The sequence below is a fragment of the Acomys russatus genome, chromosome 10 (genome assembly GCF_903995435.1).
Source record: "Acomys russatus chromosome 10, mAcoRus1.1, whole genome shotgun sequence".
NCBI lineage: Eukaryota > Metazoa > Chordata > Mammalia > Rodentia > Muridae > Acomys > Acomys russatus.
The window spans coordinates 24,728,412-24,748,298 of record NC_067146.1 but is presented as its reverse complement, the minus strand read 5'-3'; the positions used below and the strand labels follow the sequence as shown (position 1 = coordinate 24,748,298).

Sequence of the window (19,887 nt, the reverse complement as noted above, 5' to 3'; positions counted from 1 at the left end):
TCAAGGGAAATAGTGGCAGAATGCACACAGACTCAGGACCAGGAAGGTTGCTGTGAGACTGTGTGTCTTAGTCATTTTTCTACTACTATGAAGAGAACCAGGACTGTGACAATTGTGTGTGTGTGTGTGTGTGTGTGTGTGTGTGTGTGTGTGTGTGTGTATGTGAGAGAGAGAGAGAGAGAGAGAGAGAGACAGACAGACAGACAGACAGACAGACAAAGACAGAGACAGAGAGAGAGGGAGAGAGAGAGAGAAAGAGTTAGTTCTAAGCTCTGGTCTTCTTGAAACCTCCAAGCCCAGCCCTAGGGACACATTTCCTCCAAAATGGCCACACCCATTCCAATAAGGCCAAATCTCTTAATCCTTTTCAAACAATCTCTGTCCCTGGTGACCAAGCACTTAAGTATATGAGCCCATTGGGGGGTCATTCACATTCAAACTACCACATGTGTTTCCTAGAAATGACAGAGAAACTTTATCCATGATGCCTCAACAACATGGTTGCCTAAAAAGAGACTTGAACAGTGATGATGTCAACAGACATGATAATGTGGAAGGCCGACTCTTACAATGTACCATACCTGATCAAAAGCTACAGGCAGCTCATGACTAACAGAGAAGCAGAACTAGCTTCTCTACAGGAGGAGTCTCCTAAGTGGATGACCCTTTTTCATATTTAGGTAAACAAATTTTAATCGGGAAATGAAAGTATTTAGCACAAAATTATTGGAATATTGGGTTTTTAACAAATTAAGAGTATGCTTACTCTTTTGAAAAAACTCAGACAAGACAAACACAGTGCAAAGTAGGATAGTACATATGCATTTGAACATGGTGATATGAATACTTTCATAAATTGGCACTATTAATTACTTGCATTGATAGGGTTCAAAGTAGTGTAATCTATGTATTACAATGTAGAATGTTTAAAATAAGCTATGTGACATATTAAGTATTTTAAGTATTTTTGTAATGAGACTATTTGTGTTTTATTCTCTTAGCAACTTTAAAATCACAATATTTAAACTATCACCATCATAGTGTGCAGACATTTTCACAAACCTCATTGTGACTATAACTTTATACCCTTTCACATAAGCTTTCCTTTTCTTGCCTTTTAAGAACATAAAGTTCCTCAGGAATTTCCTTTTTATCAATGGAAGCTTAGGTGTGAAAAGGCTATCCCTGAAGATACCCCTTACTTTGTCCCATTTTACATCTGGGCTCTCATTTCTCTTAGCACCAACAGCATTAAATTTCATGGTACTCTTTTTTTTTTTTTTAACATCAAACATTGCATTTTCTTTTATTCCATGTAGACCTCCATAAGAGTGACTACTAATAGCCATGCTACAATCAATATTAGGATCCTCAACCAAGAAAATTAATCTAGTATTTTTTTCAATTTAGTCTCAGGAAGATTTGTAGAACAAAGGCAAAAAAAGCATCCATATTTCTTTAAAAAAAATATTACAAGAATAATCTCTAGCCCCGTTTCTAATATTGTTCCCTTCTTAAACCTCCTGAGATGGTCCTACATATTAAGCATTATTCTCAGCACTGTTATTTTCCAAGGCCCTACTAGGGTGACTTGCTAAGCTTCTAGTTCTTTGAGGCCTTTCTCATTCAAACCACTACATTTTCTCTATTGTTCACCTAAATCCATCAAAAGATAGAGGATTAATAAATAAAATATTGCTGTTATATATACAACCTATGTAAGTAGGTGGTGCTCAATGATTAAATTGAAAGAGCCTGCACTACTTAGACAATTCTTTGGAGAAATTTAAAATAAAGACATCTATTAAAAGAATCCAGATTCAAATGAATGTATACAAATTGTTTTCACTTTCAGACACTCCTAGAACAATCAAAAAATTATTCATATCTGATACTAGACTTATGATTGGAGAAAGTCAACCCTAAAAATGGTCCAGGCAGCTCCATTGTCAGATAGAAATGCTCCACACTTTGGCTGTTGTGATGTGTACATCACTGTGTTCATCTGTTAAAGTTGCTTAGATCAGTGCTTTGTAATTTCCTTGTATTTCCTGCATTTCCCTTTGAATTTTGCATTCAGTAGGTAAAACTGGTTAAGGTACATAGCTATATGTAATTGTATTGAAGACATCTGTAAAAAAATAGAATAAACATTCACTAAGCTTTTGTCATCATATTTCAAAATGTACATATGAGCATTATCCTAAATACTTATAATTTCTCTGTGTCTTCTCCTTGAGGTTGGAATGCCCTAAGGGGCAGGAGGGATATTCATTTAAATCTATGAATCTTGTAAAACATGATGCCCATCATCAATGCAAGAACTCGGGAAGCTGAGGCAAGAGCACTACAAGTTCAAGGCCAGCCTTGCTTCTTTAAGTTCACAGCAGATAGGTAATGTGCCCACATCATAACAGGGTTTACAAGGCAGCACACATCATTCAAAGGAGTGAGGACCAATCGCCATGCTCATGAACGACAAAAAAGAACTGGTCAAGGTCAGACTTTAACTTTACAATAAGACCATCCCAACAAAGAAAAGAAAAGAAACCCTGTAAAAACTGTAAATCCTTCCTTTTGTTGTCATGGTACCAAAACCAGTTGTATTTAAGATTCAAAGTAACATCTTTTATTTAGAGATAGCTAATCAACAAAGGAAGGCAAGAATTTTTCTTCATTTCAAAAAACAATGTTCAGTAAGCCTAAAATATGTGTGATTAAAAGTTCCAATTATAAAAATGTTAGCTATATTTAAAAGATTTTTTGTTATTAAATTTTATTTATTTAACCCTGAAGTTGCATTTCAATTTTTCACGTTGTGATTCTTTCCCTTACAGGGAAAAACAAGTGAATTAATACTATTTTTTTTTAAGTTGTGGAGCTCATAGGGATGCAAGTGCTCAAGCCTGAACCACTTTTGGTTCTGACTACACCTTCTTGAATTCAAAGCAGCAGAATGGCACCCTTTAAAAAGATATGTTTCAGGCACGTGGGGTGGCACACGCCTGTAATCTCAGCACTTGGGGAGGCAGAGGCTGGTGGATCTCTGTGAATTTAAGGCCAGCCTGGTCTACAAAGCAAGTCCAGAACAGCCAGGGCTACACTGAGAAACATCTTGAAACAAACAAACAAACAAACAAAAAGATATGTTTCAGGTTCAACATTGGCAACTGAATTCTAGAATTTGTAAGTATTGTTGTATCTATTATTTCTATTTCCTTATAGCTTTCTCTACATTCAACTTACAAGGGAACATAATGCTGAAATTATATCCCAAAATACCCAGATAAGGTTCTGAAAATTTTAATCTATAAATGCAAATCATTTTTGAAAATGCCTCATATTTTTCAACATAAAATTATTAATTTTAATAACTGAAAAGTTTCTGTAAGGCAAAGAACACTGTAAACAGAACAAAATGACAGCCTACAGACTGGGAAAATATCTTCACCATTCATTCTTCCGACAGAGGACTAATATCCAAAATATATAAAGAACTCAAGAAAGTAAACACAACCAAACCAAATAATCCAATTAAAAAGTGGGCTGCAGAACTAAATAGAGAATTCTCAATAGAGGAATATCAAATGGCCAAGAAACACTTAAAGAAGTACTAAGTGTCTCTAGTCCTCAGGGAAATGCAAGTCAAAAGGACTCTGAGATTCCATCTTACACCTATCAGAATGGCTAAGATCAAAAACTCAAGTGGCAGCACATGCTGGCAAGGATGTGGAGAAACGAGAACACTCCTCCTTTGCTGGTGGGAGTGCACACTTGTACAACTACTTTGGAAATCACTCTGGCACTTTCTCAGAAAATCGAGAATAGTGCTACCTCAAGACCCAGCTATACTACTCCTGGGCATATACCCAAAAGATGCTCAACCATACAACAAGGACATATGCATACATACACACACACACACACACACACACACACACACACACACACAGTGAAATACTCCTCCCCTATTGAAAACAAGGAAATCTTGAATTTTTCAGGCAAATGATCATCCTGAGTGAGGTAACACAGACCCAGAAAGACAGGCATGGTAAATGCATATTAGCCACATAATTCAGGATAACCACACTACAATATACAGACCTAAAGAAGCCAAATAAAAAGAAGAATCCTATGAAGAATGCTTAATTCTCATCCAGGAGGGCAAATAGAATAGACAGTGGAAGCAACTAAAGAGAAGGAATGGGGCAGGAGTCTACTATAGAGGTCCTCTGAAAGACTCCACCCAGCAGGAGACTCAAGCAGATGCTGAGAATCACAGTCAAACTTCAGAGTGGAATGTAGGGAGTCTTATGGAAGAGTGGGAGGATAGAAGGATCTGGAGTGGACAGGAACTCTTCAAATAGACCAGTGGACCCAACAGATCAGGCCAGAGGATAGGGGGGCTGCAGAGACTGATGCACCAACCAAGGACCATGCTTGGTGGGGACCTAGGCCCTCTGCTCAGATGTAGTAGGTAGGCAGAACAGTCTCCTTGTGGGTCCCACAATATGGGAAGTAGGGACTACTTCTGACATGAACTGTTGCCAACACATTGGTCACTTCCCTCTGGCCGGGCAGCCTTGCCAGTCCACAGAGGAAGAAGATGCAGGCAGTTCAGATGAAACTTGATAGGTCTAGGTCACATGTTAGGGGAGGAGGACTCCCCTTTTCTGAGGACTAAGGAAGGGAGGATAGGGGTAAGGGATGGAAGGACAGACTGGGAGTCATGAGGGAGGGGGTTATAATCAGGACGTAAAGTGAACACATTAAAAATAAAATACTTTTTGTAAATAATTTCACACTTCTACTCATGTATTATTTTCACACAGAGCTTATATGATACACATAAAAGTCATTATTGTTGTCTCTATTCACCAATTTTAAATATTTATATATTGATTTCTGTGTGAGAGGATGAGAATGAGTCACACTACATATGGCAGTCAGAGGTTACTTCAGTCCTTTCTGTATTTTTGCCATTATAGGTCACTGGAATTGGTCTCAGATTATCAGGCTTGCCTTTACTTGATGAATCATCTTGGTGTAGTATTTATTTGTTAATATTTATTTTATATTTCTTTTTTCCGTTTATGTACCCTACCTCCGTTCGCCTTCAACTTGCAATGCTCTTGTGTCAGCCTCCCTTCTGTTGGAATTATAGGCGTACACCTCCGCTGGACCAGAAGATTATGTTTATATTGAATATGAGTTATTTAGCACGAATTACCTGTTCATTTTTATGTGCTCAATGTATACAAAATACAATGTGCATAGAATACAATTTAATTGTCTAAATTATTATTGCTAGAGTCCTCTTTACAGGTTTTTGGTTTCATAGCACAAAGATTTAAAAATGGAGGAGGAGGATTGGGGAAGAAGCAAGTAGAAACGATGTAATTATATTATAATGCAAATTTTACTTATTGATTTATTTATCTTTTTTGAAAAAAAGAACCAGTTAAGTGGACTTGTGTGGTTGATGAAATGGTACAAAGGTAAAGGAGGTGACCATTAAGCTCGAGGCCGGACACTCATGGTGGAAGGAGAAAACTGATTTCTTGCAAGTTGTCTTCTGACTCTCCATCACACATGCACACACTAAAGCACACACCCACACATGCATATACATACACACACATACACACACACACACATGAACCAATAAATAAATAAAAAGTTATTTTTGAAAAATGTGCAACCCACAGGGGAAACTGAAGACAGTGTCTTGGAGGTGTACATGAGAGAGTACTGTAGATGCACCAGGAAAGAAGAGCACAGGCCTCCAGGACTTTTGTTTCTTGTAGATTTACAAAAGGGAGTAAATCCACCTTGTTTCTAGGGTGATGTAGACTATGGGTACAAAAAACTCCAAGCTGCCTATCTAAAAACTCCAAGCTGCCTATCTGGGACCCTTAAGGGAAGACTGTTTAAACTTATTATCATTTGATTAACCTTGTCATTGGCTAGGATGTGGTGTGTGCAGACCAGCCTGCGGGACGAATTGAAAAGAGAAAGAAATAATCACATTCATTGTTGATTTGTTAGCTTTGGGCCAGGAAAGAAGAGTTCATGGTGTTTTACACCAGCAGTTAGTTACCTTTTAGCCATGTAGTCAAGAAGCAGAGCTAACGTAACTGATAATCTGTCGTCATCAGATTCCCTTTTAGCCTTGTTGACTTTGGAACAGTTTCAAGCTCCTGTCACTGGTTCGTCTCTAACTTTGCAATTATTTGCCAGGAGTGCCTGGGTCTCTGTCAGTTACCCAGAAGCCAGTGATGGTTTGTTTTTCATCTAGCTATGAGAGGCCAGCGCTGAAATGAGACTGGAGATTTTCCTGATTAGCTCTTGAAATCTGTCTCCTTTTAACGTCTTAATCCCCTCTCTACAAGAATCTTACTGACCACCAACATGCCATTTGTCTCAAAGGAAGCTGACATCTTGACCTCCAAATCTCTTAAGTGGTACCTGGGAAGGGAAGGGCTGCAGAAAACCCTACCATCCATCCCTCTTCTTCTACTCCATCCCTCTAAGAGCATCCAATGGAAGATAAATGTAAAAAAGCAATTTATGTTCCCTGCTTAAAAAGAGACATGATATTAATAAAAAGGAAAGTTTGGGGAAAAACAGAACAATGAAAAAGAATTGTAAAGTTGAAAGACTTGGGAGAGAGAGCTAGGAGCAACATGAAAGAGGGTTGTGAAGGGATCATCCAGTTGTTCTTGGATTTGAGCATGTCTCTTGAATAGACGTCTTTGCTCCAAACTGTCTCTCCAAGAATGTTTGTAGAGTGAGCAGCCTTTGAAAACAAGAGCATCCTTGAGGCAAAGAGACCATTTGCTTGCTCTTCATTATAAAAATCACTTGAACGATTAGAGCACTATCAGTCAGATTTACCTGACTTTGTATAAACTTGGCTCCATATACTCAGAATTTCTTGTCATGCAAGCAATCAAGCTTTCTCCTTGTCAATATATCCTACAAAAAACAGAGAGTGGATACACAGTGGAAAGGCATATCCTACAACCACCTCCACAGCTGTGAACAATGCTCTGTCTTCCTTCTTTGGACCATAGACTAGATCCCAGTGAGCAGAAATAATATTTCCCCATGCAAGAAGCCCACCCCATCTCACAGTCAGTTTAATCTCCAGTCAGAGCCTTTTGCTGCCCATGGATGTCCAGTAACAGGTAGGAGCTAGTGTTCTGCCAGGATATGTCTTCTGTTTGTGTGAAGGTGCAATTTAACAATGTAATTGAGATGACTAATTTTCTGTTTATGATGGTTATGATAGTGTCCATCTACTCTCATGATGCCTTTCCCTGTTGTAGTGTGCTGCCCAGTGAACACAGGCTCACACCTTATAGTACAAATACACACACACACACACACACACACATTCCACAACCAGACTTGGCTAACAGGCTCAGGAGAGAGGCATATAAGCTCACCTATGGACACACAACAGAGGAGCAAATGGTAAATAGTGAGATGAGAATTATCCCTGGTCTAATGTTTGTGGAGCTATGGGTGATTCACTTACATGAGGAAAATGTCCATAAACTTCAAGAAATGGCCTACAAAAGTTGTATTGGCTAGTTGATGTGTATGAATATTTGGTATTGTGGAAAACTTAGAAAATGAGACTATCCCAATGGCATAGGCATACATAAGCATTACATTAATCAGTATAATACACTGAGTAGAGTTGGAAACTACAGTGACTGTGGAAGTGGGCTGATTGGTCGCCTGCCCTGGACTTAAGCAAGTTTCTGAGAATGGTTTCTGTAAGTGTGAATGAGAGAGAGAGAGAGAGAGAGAGAGAGAGAGAGAGAGAGAGAGAGAGAGAGAGAGAGAGAGACAGACAGACAGACAGACAGACAGACAGAGACAGAGAGAGACAGACAGAGACAGAAAGGGCTACAAGGAGAAGGAAGTTTCTAGACTTTACCCTATGTCAAAAATTCACTTCACACCCACCGCCCCGGCCATTTCAGGATACCAAATGAAGTTTTCAGTATTTAAAAAATTATGTGTATGTGTGTATGAGAGAACACCGCATATGTACAGGTGCCTGGGGAGGCTAGAAAACAATGAATGGCTTGGAGTTGCAGTTACAGGTCATTGTGTGCAAACTAACATGGGTATTGGGGATTAAACTCACATCTTAGGCAAGAGCAGTAACAGCTCTTAAACACTGAGCATGTTTCCAGCCTTGGAGTAAAGATTTTGAACACAGGATGTTTTTTAACATTTTGGTTGCCAGAAAAATCATGTGGCCAGGCGTGCTAGCGCACGCCTTTAATCCCAGCACTCGGGAGGCAGAGGCAGGCGGATCGCTGTGAGTTTGAGGCCAGCCTGGTCTACAAAGTGAGCCCAGTATGGCCAAGGCTACACAGAGAAACCCTGTCTCGAAAAACAAAACAAAACAAAAAAATCATGTGTAATATACTATGGTACAACTTGACTATACATAGATTTGTTTATTAAAATTCTTCTTTGCCTTTAGTTCTTAATGAACTATATAAATATTTGACAGCATGCAGGATTGACTATTTTCCCCCATTGTTCTCATTTTTGTGTCTGATTCTTTTTTTAATATATCTTATTATTCATATTGCATCTCAATGGTTATCCCATCCCTTGTATCCTCCTATTCCTCCCTCACTCCGATTTTCCCCTTACTCCCTTCCCCTATGACTGTGACTGAGGGGGACCTCTTCCCCTGTATATGCTCAAAGGGTATCAAGTCTCTTCTTGGTAGCCTGCTATCCTTCCTCTGAGTGCCACCAGGTCTTCCCATCCAGGGGACGTGGTCAAATATGGGGCACCAGAGTTCATGTGGAAGTTGGTCCCCATTCTCCATTCAACTGTGGAGAATGTTCTGTCCATTGGCTAGATCTGGGTAGGGGTTTGAAGTTTACTGCATGTATTGTCCTTGGCTGGTGCCATAGTTTGAGCAGGAAATAATCAAACTCAAGGCTGAAATTAATAAATTAAAAACTAAGAAAACAGTCCAAAGAATCAACAAAACCAAGAGCTGGTTCTTTGAGAAAATCAACAAGATAGACAAACCGTTAGCCAAACTAACTAAAAGACAGAGAGACAGTATTGTGTCTGATTCTTACCCAGTCATTTTAGTACTTCAACTCAAATTTTTAAATTCTCAGAATACTTTATAAATTTTGTTTTCTCTTCTCTTCTCCTCTCTTCTCGTCTCGTCTCTTCTCTTCTCTTCTCTTCTCTTCTCTTCTCTCTCTCTCTCCTTCTCTCTTCCTCTCTCTCTCCCTCTTTCTCTCTTCCTCTCTCTCTCCCTCTCTCTCTCTCTCTCTCTCTCTCTCTCTCTCTCTCTCTCTCGCTCTCTCTCTCTCTATCACACACACACACACACATACACAGATACACACATATACTCACACAAGACACTCACATGCATGCATACACAAACACACACACACACAGATACTCATACTCACATGCATGCATACACACATACAGAGAGAGAGAGAGAGAGAGAGAGAGAGAGAGAGAGAGAAAGCTAATGGAGTATACTTGAAAGATAAAAGCAGTATAACATAGAGAAAAAAATTTAAATAACAACCAGAAATTAAACAAAAACGGATAGGCTTCTCTATGGCCTTTCTTATTTTGTCTAATTTCTTATCATGACCCAATTTAACATTGGCTTTTATGGAAATGAATCTGTTACGAAGTGTTCTATCATCAATTCCAAGTTCTAATCTTTTACATGTTCCTATTAATCTTCAAGAGAATCCTTAACCTTTTCTTTCATTTAGAATAAAGAGACTGTTCAGCCCATTTTATTGCTGAATAAACCAAGATTTTTAAAAAGTAGAATAAATAACACAGGAGATATTAGTATAAACCTTGGAATTTGAAATTCGACATTGTCTCTGAACTCACAGAAAATGTAACCTCCCATTAATAACATTTAATTGACAACTCTGTAACATTATTACACGTATGCACTTGCAATTACATTTAATCTACTATTAAAGTCTAACTCATGAATACAGAAGTAACCCCTATTTGAAATGTTAATGATGCTGTTTGTGATATATTGTGATATATATGATTCTGGAAAGTTAAATATGTGTCATTCAAGATGTCATACATAAATATAGAAATGAATCTAAATGAATGGTGTTTTTTATAACCAACTAAATTATAAACGCATTAAAGACAGAACTTTGGAAATTGCTTTCTAAAATCAAATGTTCATGTAATACCTCTGTTTACTCTGATCAAGGTATAAGAATTAATAGTCCTAAGACACAGAGTATCTGGATATTTGTGCTATGTAACTGAAACCTGCCATATTAATTGTTTCTTTTAGAAATACAGATAATGAAACCCACTGATTGCCTTTGTTCCAAGCAATGGATTTTAATTACATTTGGAAAATGTAATTAATAATAATTACATTATTACAACTACACAATATTAATTACAATTACATTAGAATAAAGAACTCTAATTTCATTTGGAAAAAATAGAAGTGATTTTAAAGCTCAGGGCGTTCTTTCAAATTCTAAGTAGTTTTATAAAAATTATTGCTATTCTTTTAAGATTACATATTTTGTCTTTTTACTCATTTGACCTTATAATGCCCTAATATAATATACTCCTACTTAATCTTCAGTCTACACAGATAAAGAATATCATTAGTCAGAAGACTCTTTCACATCAATTCCCTTTGCTTGGCTTGAGTGTAAGAGGAAAAGCATCATTGTTTCCAGCTATATTGGTACATTTACTTGAATGGACAGTTACAATTGTTGAGGTGGTAGATCAGATCTTGGCCTCTAAACATTATGAATAGAAGTTAATGTATTCTTTAGGGTCATAACCTGTTTAATTTTAAAGTCTTCTAGCTTCTTTTCTGGGCATCTTACAAAGAGATGATGATCTTTGAGAGTATTAAACAAAAGCCTGTTGTTCTGATTTTCCATTCAGCCTCTATGTTGTTTATTTTGTATCTGTGGCAGTACAAGTGTTCCATAGACTAGCCCAGCCTTGGGTTACCATTACATGGATGTGGCACTGGATTGGCTTATTCTCCTGAAAACAGCAAATTTGAACCTTTGAGAAATTTATAGATTTCCCAGATGGAATAAGAGCTGGAACTCTGAGTTCAAGGAGGAATGAGGACTTTTCATATATCCTGGTCAGCCCTTGTCTTAGAGGCTTAAAGGTATCTTCCTAAGTGCTAAAACCAACCAGATGATGTATCAGGGCATTGCAAAGTAACATGTGCTCTTAAGGAACATCTATGCTAATAAAAAATTATAAAGTGTAATAATATGACCTGCAACACTGGTTCACTGAGAATTTGTCATTTAGACTAGTATTCTAGATAATAGTGATACATGAAGTTCTCTATTTTTGCAGAATTATCAATTAAAGTGTTAAAGCTGCCAGGATCACTAAGAAGAAAAGTAGACAGAAAACAGAAACATCATATGAAATGCATTCCTTCATAGAAAAGTGTATTTACATTATGTATAGAAATCAGCCTAAGCATGAACAACAACTATAGGCACCACAGACAAGTCACAGCTCATGAGCCATCAACCCTACAAAAGGGCTATAGGTAACTATAGAATGCTGAGAGCAAGAGAAACCATCTTCCCCAGGATGAGCCCACCAACTGGTCATCTCATACCAAACAGTCAGCCTTAAAAATATGCATAAAAGTTACATTATTTATACTGAATAGGTAGTAATTAGGACTCTCTCTCTCTCTCTCTCTCTCTCTCTCTCTCTCTCTCTCTCTCTCTCTCTCTCTCTCTCTCTCTCTCTCTCTCTCTCTCTCTCTGTGTGTGTGTGTGTGTGTGTGTGTGTGTGTAAAACAACAATTAATGTAAAAAGAGGCCATGAATTTGAAGAAGAATGGTTAAGGGTATGTGAGAGTTTGAAGGAAGGGAGAAGTGATGTGATGACGTGACTATACTGTAATCTCGAAATAAAAGAAAATTTAAAAAGCAGACATTTAAGTAAAAATAATCACTACTTGAGGCCACCAAAGGTCATCTACACTAAATAAGCACATTTATATAAATACCCACATCTGTATTCTGTATTCTGATATTCTGTATCATAAGGATATTACAGAACTTGGAAACATGTATTAGCTGGAAACTAGATTACCTTACCTGTGCCTCAGATCTGCACATGGCATGACTCTAAATATATTTCAATATTCATTTGATTTTAGCACTATTTTTATGTAGCTACTTTTTTACATTTTAACCTTTTCTGTGATACTGAAGATTGAACCCAGGGCCTCATACATGCTAGGCAAATAATACTGAGTTATGGGTGCAGCCCTAGAATCTTTATTGTAATAAGAAAACAAAAATGTCAAAATTAATATAACAACATAAATATCTTAATTATAATGTCATCTTTGGACATGAAAGTGGTCTTTCATGGTGTCCTGGGCTCTATCCGTTTTGAAGTCGTCATTTAACTTAGCTGGCTGGCTTAATGGCTTCCTTCCATCATGGAAGAATTTTCTAAAGTAAAAATTAGGTGGTGTTGAGCTCTATTAATAAGGTAAATGAAGAGGAAATGTAATTACATCCCTAAAATGGGTCCTTAAAGGAAGAACAGCTATTTGACCTGTAGGATCCAATATTACTGAAAATGTTGCCATACTTGTTCAAAAGTTTTAAGAATTCAACAAGAAAGTCAGAACATTAGACCAGATTCAAGGCTTTTCTGAGTGTGGGGCTCTGTTTTGCGTATAAAATTGCATATTCGTCAGGCCAGTAGTCACCAAAGGATCCAAGTCCCTGACACAGATACTTTGGCTTAGCTATCATTTAAGAAAAGCAATACAGGTAAAGATGCATCCAAGAGCCAGTTGGGAGAATGGTGATAATTATGTGATTAAAATGCACAACCTGATGGCTAGTGACATACTACATGTATTTACTGTGTAAGAAGAATGTTGGTGGCTTAATAGACACAGCTAATTGAAATGAGCCTGAGTAGTATGTAGCATGCACCCTGACTACTTTCTACAAGTAATTTAGAATTCAGCAGAATAATGTGAGGTCTTTTACTACTTAATTAAACTTCTGTAATGCCTGTTTTACCAAGATGAATAAAATACATAAATTGTATGAAGTGACATCCAATGCACACAAAAGAGAGAAATGTAAAAATCAGAACAGTGGGTACATTAAACCGATTCTTAATAATTGAAACCAATTTAATCACTTGAGATTGTTTTATTCTAGCTGACGTAATACTGTAGCAGTTAGTTATATTCTAATTATAACCTGTTTCATTTTACTCTGCCTTTCTAGTTAATTATTACAGTCAATTTGTAAAATGACATGGTTCCACATTTGCATAGGTCACTATTAAATAAATGAATAGCTGAAATTACTCTAGCATTGAAGTGTCAACTTTGGTAGAAGTCAAGAGGACTTCAAATGTTCTTCTAACACCCCTTAATGTGTTAATGACCACTATTAAACTGCAATTAAAAGGCCAGGAAAAATGCATGAAACAGTTAATAGAAAAATAGCACAGACACAATTAAAATGATTCTGGAATTTTTTTTTTTTGACTGATAGAAAATAAAGTGATATGGTGTAAAAAGTGTAGTGTGAATCTATTTCTAACTCAAGGCAGAGCTGACAGTTTAATGATAACAAATCATAGGCTGCCTTTTTTGGGGGGAGCATTGCACGTCAGCTTAAAATTAACATCAGTAGTAAACAAGACAATGTGGTGATTTTACCTTGTATTTAAATTACTACTTATTATGGTACTAAATAATAGCTTTAAATAACTTGGTGTCCAGATTACTGATATACAGCGTATCTGCGGGGAAAGAAAAGACAGTACTGAAAGATATGTTTAAGATTTTTTCATTCTAAATAAAGGATAAACGTGTGTCTTTGCAGTGCAAGTCTCATTAGAGTTGCTGAGAAACCTTTTGGTGACTCTCCTCTATGCTAAACCCTCCACACTGCCATTAGACTGCTTCACTCACCCAAGTAATGAGCAAGGATGATCAGCTTAGCCCTATCAACCAGGGGCAGGGATGCTGTTAAACCCAGGAACACACTAGAAAAACAATAAACAAACAAACAAATAAAATTGTGCATGAGTGTACAACTGGCAAACAGCAACTCAAAAATACAACACTAGACAGTTTTAGAAGGGACACCTTTATTAACTGTGTTGTACTTAATGTTGTCACCAATTTGACGATGTTTCCTCTTGTTGGCTAAGCTCTCCAAAACGTGAAATCACAGAAATTGCCCACCAAATGTCATTTATTGAATATAAGCCAAGAATACACAAGTATTTGTGTTGGAGTAGCCTCTAGTAGGCCTATTCCTGTGTGTGAGAATCACCTGCTATTTTGAGTACCAATGTGAAAACAGACAGGCGCTTCACCTGTAGGCAGGGTAGTGTATTCAGGGATCCACACCTATGTCTGTCTTCCATGACTTTGTCAGGATTAGACCTTTTAAAAATTCATTTTATTTAATCATCTGTGTGTGAGTGCAGGTGACCATAAAGGCCAGGGGCATGAAAGTCATTAGAGCTGAAGTTACTGACACCTGTGAGTTGCCTGCTTAGGGGTGCTGAGAACCTGACTCAGGTCATCTGAACAGGCAAGATGTGCTTTAATCCTCTGAGCCATCTCTCAATCCCTGACTGGTTGATTTTTGTCTTGAGCTATCTGTTGTCTTAATTCTACATTTAAAGTCTTATCTAAAAACTAGTATAATTTCAGACAGACAAATGTTCATGATAAATTCATGGCTATCATTAGATTCTTGATAATGGCAACCTAGTCACCTTTGACTATTGATTTTAATAACTGGTGGAATATGGCAATGGTGCATAATATTTATGTATTTTTAATATTGAATTCATTGAAACATCACTTGACCCATGTCTGAAATATAACCAGTGAGAAAATTTTCACTTCATAAAATTATAGAATAAAATCATAGTAATACTTTAATGTTGTCTGAAAGACAAAGTATCTGCTTTATTATCCAGTCAAAATTTTTGTTTAAGAACCACTGTCAGTTTTCACAGGGTCTGCACAGTCAATATGCCCTTTGTAGGATCTTTCTAGAACTAATGACCAGAAGTGAGTAGGAGAGCCTTTATCAATAACATGATTCTTGGACTATGAATTAAACATTTGGAATATTTCCAAAGTGTTATAACCCTCTAAACCAGGTTAGAGTGGGGTAATTATCACCTAGTTCAGAATAATTTAAAAATATCTTTTAATTTAAATTGACATTCAAATATCCCCCACATTGTTCCCCTTGATATATTTAACTTAAAAATAAATTGTTGGCAATTCTCTATATAAAATTTATTTTCAGATTTCACAAGCTTCTTTTGACACAAATATTTTTCTGATAATTTCTATGATAGAATGTAAAAGGAGAAAGACACGAAGTAGCTACATTTATAACATGTCACATTTGAATCAACGGGCAAGACACCTATTTCAATGTCACTCTTCCCACATACATAAAGGGGCAACTGAAATAACGTTGGCTGTTTTTTATGTCTCAATATGAACAGCTTTTGTCAAAGGTGCTTAACATATTTGATGAGTGGCCTTTAGGCCCATACACTGCTTTTCACATTCTCAAATGAAGCTAGGAGAAACTATATAGTTTCTATATATTGTTTGGTTATGGTTTTGCTAAATCATGACAAAGAAGACAGAAGGTAGTGACCACATGTACAGAACAGATGACAGAGCAAAGGCAGCAGGATCCTATCATTAGTCATACAGCTTAATATAAAGAAAATGAAGCCATGTGCAGATCAGAGGGATATAAAACAGGCAGAGTTCTGGGTAATTTTTTTCAGTAAAGACAAAACCAGTTGAGCTTGGTGTAATTCAATCTACAAAACAATTGTTTGGGTTGTAGAAAACTGCTGTAGCAAACATGTGATTTCCTATGTCTCTTTGTAATTAATAAAAGTCATAATATAAAATAGGATTTCTGTTATCACCAAAATAATTTGATAGCATGTCAGAAGGTTGTCACTATGTGAAAGAAAGTCGTATTGGGTTTGAGAAGGAGGGAGCCCTGTGGAAGCTACAATCCATGGATTTTATGCTCCTGGTGGGAAAATTGTCTGAAAAAAATAGGAGCCATTATAACAAAAACTTTTGTCATTTTGAGGTTTGATACTGGTAGTTTGGGAACAGTGCGGTGATATGTGATGTCCTGAGTTCAATTCCCAGCAACCACATGGCTCCAACCATCTGTAGTATGATCTGGTGCCCTCTTTTGATGTGCATGAAGACAGTGTACTCATATACATAAAATAAATAAATGTTTAAAAAAAATAAAATAAAAGAGGAAAAAGGGTTTATCATTTGCATTTATGTTACAGAAAATAATAGAAATATTTAACTATTGAATTCTGCCTTATAATCTCTCTTATAAGAAGAGAAAAGAAATAAGCAATCATATATGTAGAAATTTAGTATACTAATAGTTTATTTATTTATTTTAATAATGTCCTCTCATAAATGCAAATGCTTCCTTTCTTAGCCATGAAATATGTGTTCCTTCTACATATAGGCCAGCTGGCCTTCTTTGTGTACAGTCATGTGAATAACAAGAGATTTTAGCAATTGTTTTCAAAGTATTTCATTACTTTCAAATAGTTCTGAAGCCCAGTTTGTGATTCCAATTGTCTCCTTAAGTTTCTCTAATTATAAGAAAATTATATAATATATATTCAGAATTTGTTTTGAAATTTAAATTCAGTGTCTGTTAAGAATGTTTGGGAAGGCGGGTATAGTAGTGCCGGCCTATAATCCCAGCATTTGCCGAGACAGAGGCAGGTGGATCACTGTGAGTTGGAGGCCAGCCTGGTTTACAAAGTGAGTCCACAACAACCGAGGCTACACAGAGAAACCCTGTATTGAAACCCCCCAAAATTAATTAATTAATTAATTTAATTAAAAGAATGTTTGGAAAAATATAGGGCATGATTAAATTTTTGAATCAATAGGAATAAAAGAGCATTGAAGGGTGTCCCTGTAGGTTAGTGGGATGAAATGTGACTTATAACAAGAGAAAGAGGGGGAAAATATCCTCCCATTTCTTAAAGATTTTATGGCAGGATTGGCCATTTTCCTAGTTGAAGAAAAAAAGAAGGCAAATGATAATCACTTAAATTTAAATTCTACTTTTGTAACATTAGTTGAACTCAAGCATATAAAATATGGAAAAATCTGAGATGGCCTTATAAAATGTATAGCAGACATAATGGAATATGCACAAATGCATTAAGTTGGAGGTAAGAAAATTTAAAAACAAAATAAAGAGAAGGAAACTGTCACAGGGCATAAGTGTAGCAATAATGTAGCCAAGAAGTGTCCCACTGCCCAAGATGGGTAGCCTAATATCCCTGGACTTCAAACAATGTAAAATTACCTTTAGAAAGAATTTCATTCATTGTCAGGACCCATAGAACTCTAATTATTAATGGTTCAAAATCAAATTTTAAAGTTATTTTGTAGTAATTTATTTTTCATTTTAATGGTTAAATTTTGGAAGGACTATTTCACCCCAGCAATTGCTTTAAATACATTGCAAGGACTCAGTTGCTCATAATTTTCAAATGCACTTAGAGTCTAAACAAAAAAAAAAAATTCATGGTAAAGTTGAGAAAAGGTAGGTCTATTTAAAGCTGAGATGACAGGAGTGGAGCACTATGATGTATCATCGTGACATGAACTGAATGAAGCAGATTAGTGACTGATGCCAGCAGTGTCAGAATTTACATTACAGCACACACAAACTCCATGGCGGTATACTATTAGCACTCTCAGTAAGTAGTGATGAGTAATGAGATAAAAGTTGACAACGTCAATAGTCATAAGCCCTCCCAGTCAAGAATAATGAGCTACATGTGTCCGAGAGTCAGCTATACTCATAAATATACACACAGTGCAACAGACCTTTATGATTCTATCAAAATTAAGTTTTTGGTGGCCATAAAAGCTCAGTGAATACATAGGTGATAAAATTAAGATAGACTACATTTGCTCCCAATGACAACAATAAAGATGGTGTTATCATGACCTCTAGTAGGGTGATTTGCAATGTATGCTTTTATTCCACTATATGAAAAATGATCTTAAATATCTATTTTTATTTTTAGCTTGTTCTTTTTTATTTTATATTGTGCTAGTTAAGGGAACCTTTCACATGCTTGATCTCTGATGCTCCTCCGAGCAGTAGATAAAAAGTGCTATTGTTTTACAGTAGCTATCACATGTGCTAGGATTTCTTAGAAAAGGATGACATATCTTCCTCAGAATTTTCTTTGGAAATTTGAGCATCCTGGAAGAAAAATGTATTGTCTTTCTTAGGATGGTTAAGTTAGTAATTATTAAGCATGCAAATATCTCCTGAGTGATTTTAGTGCAGGTTTAACAATGCTTTGAGAACCATTGTTATCGGGGTAAATTTTAACACGTTCCTGTCAGTGTATCTGCGTTCTTTTGACTCTTGACACTTCTCTCTCAGGAGCTAGCCTTAACCTGTTTTCTATATTTATCTTTTTTTTTTTTTTTTTTTTTTTAAGGAAGCAGCGTGACAAGTGCTGCTAGCTCCTTTTCATAGTTTCCAAGGCAAAGAGGTTGGCACAGAAGCTTCATTCAGTCTGTGGTTTAGCACCGTGTGGCAACAAGCTCACGGAACTGATGTACAGAAGAAAACAAGGGAGTCTGGAGGAAGACCTGACTCACAGGAGGTATTTCTATGACACATAGCAGAGCAACTGACGCTGGCTGGTCTGTGCAGTAACAGTGAGGGCAATCCCAGAGAGATACTCTCTGTAGCCCTGATAGAAACAAAACGAACAATTATAAGGGAAAAAAATATTGGGATCCTTTCCTAAGAAGTCTAGGGATAACTCAGTTTTTGACTGCTAAGATAATTATTCATTCTAAAAATAAAACAAAATGTGACCAATTCTTTCTGCTTCTTGCTTATTGTAGATTTGAGAAACTACACTTTCAGAGAAAGACCGCATACAAGTCACAAAAAAACCAACATCAACTAAGTCCCACCTACATGTACAGATTTATATTTTCTGATATTTGTTGGTAGAATAAGACTAAATTAATAATTATTTAAAGTAAGCCAGCCTTTATATTTAAATTTATTTGTTTCATTATACTGTATATTGTTTATAGTGTATTATATATGTCATATATATATATGTTAGCTATGTGGGGGTATTATGGATATAAAATTCACACACATACTTTTATAAATTGCATCAATACACATTTGCAATGCAGAAAATTTTCAAATTGTATTGCCAAGTGCAATTTTTAATATAAACCTAACTATAGCTTTTGAAGAAACTTCATGAGTGACATATGTGTGGGTGGTATAAATATATACATGTATCATATTTCATAACTCAGAAAAAAATTACAAAAATAAAGGTAAATTATATTTTCACTTATTTATATGCCATTGAATAGCTCTCATCTTTCTACAAGAAAAATTCTCAGAATATTTTTTCATTTAATATTTAATGCTGACATCATTTCCCACATTGGATCAATTATCTAGTCTGAATAAACTTTAATTGAGCCATTTAAAATAGGGGCAGCTATTGTGAAGTGAAATAGGCATATAGTTTATCTCATTAGTTTTAATTTTAATGCACCTGGTTTTGTACATTTTCATAAGCAGAATGTATCTTTATACTATTTCTTCAGCTATTTTGAAAAAAAATGAACAAACAATATAGTTTTTGAAAAATACCTATTAAATGCTAGTGTATGTTTCCCAAATGTATCAAGTGAATTTGTTTCCCTTT

General features: G+C 36.2%; 1 non-coding gene across 1 annotated transcript; it reads right to left on the bottom strand.

The window, feature by feature from the left end:
* Window positions 1-2,384: 2,384 nt before the first annotated feature.
* Window positions 2,385-2,489, bottom strand: LOC127194942 (small nucleolar RNA U13). The gene has a single exon (XR_007831322.1). It is a non-coding gene; the product is annotated as a small nucleolar RNA U13 (small nucleolar RNA).
* Window positions 2,490-19,887: the final 17,398 nt, after the last annotated feature.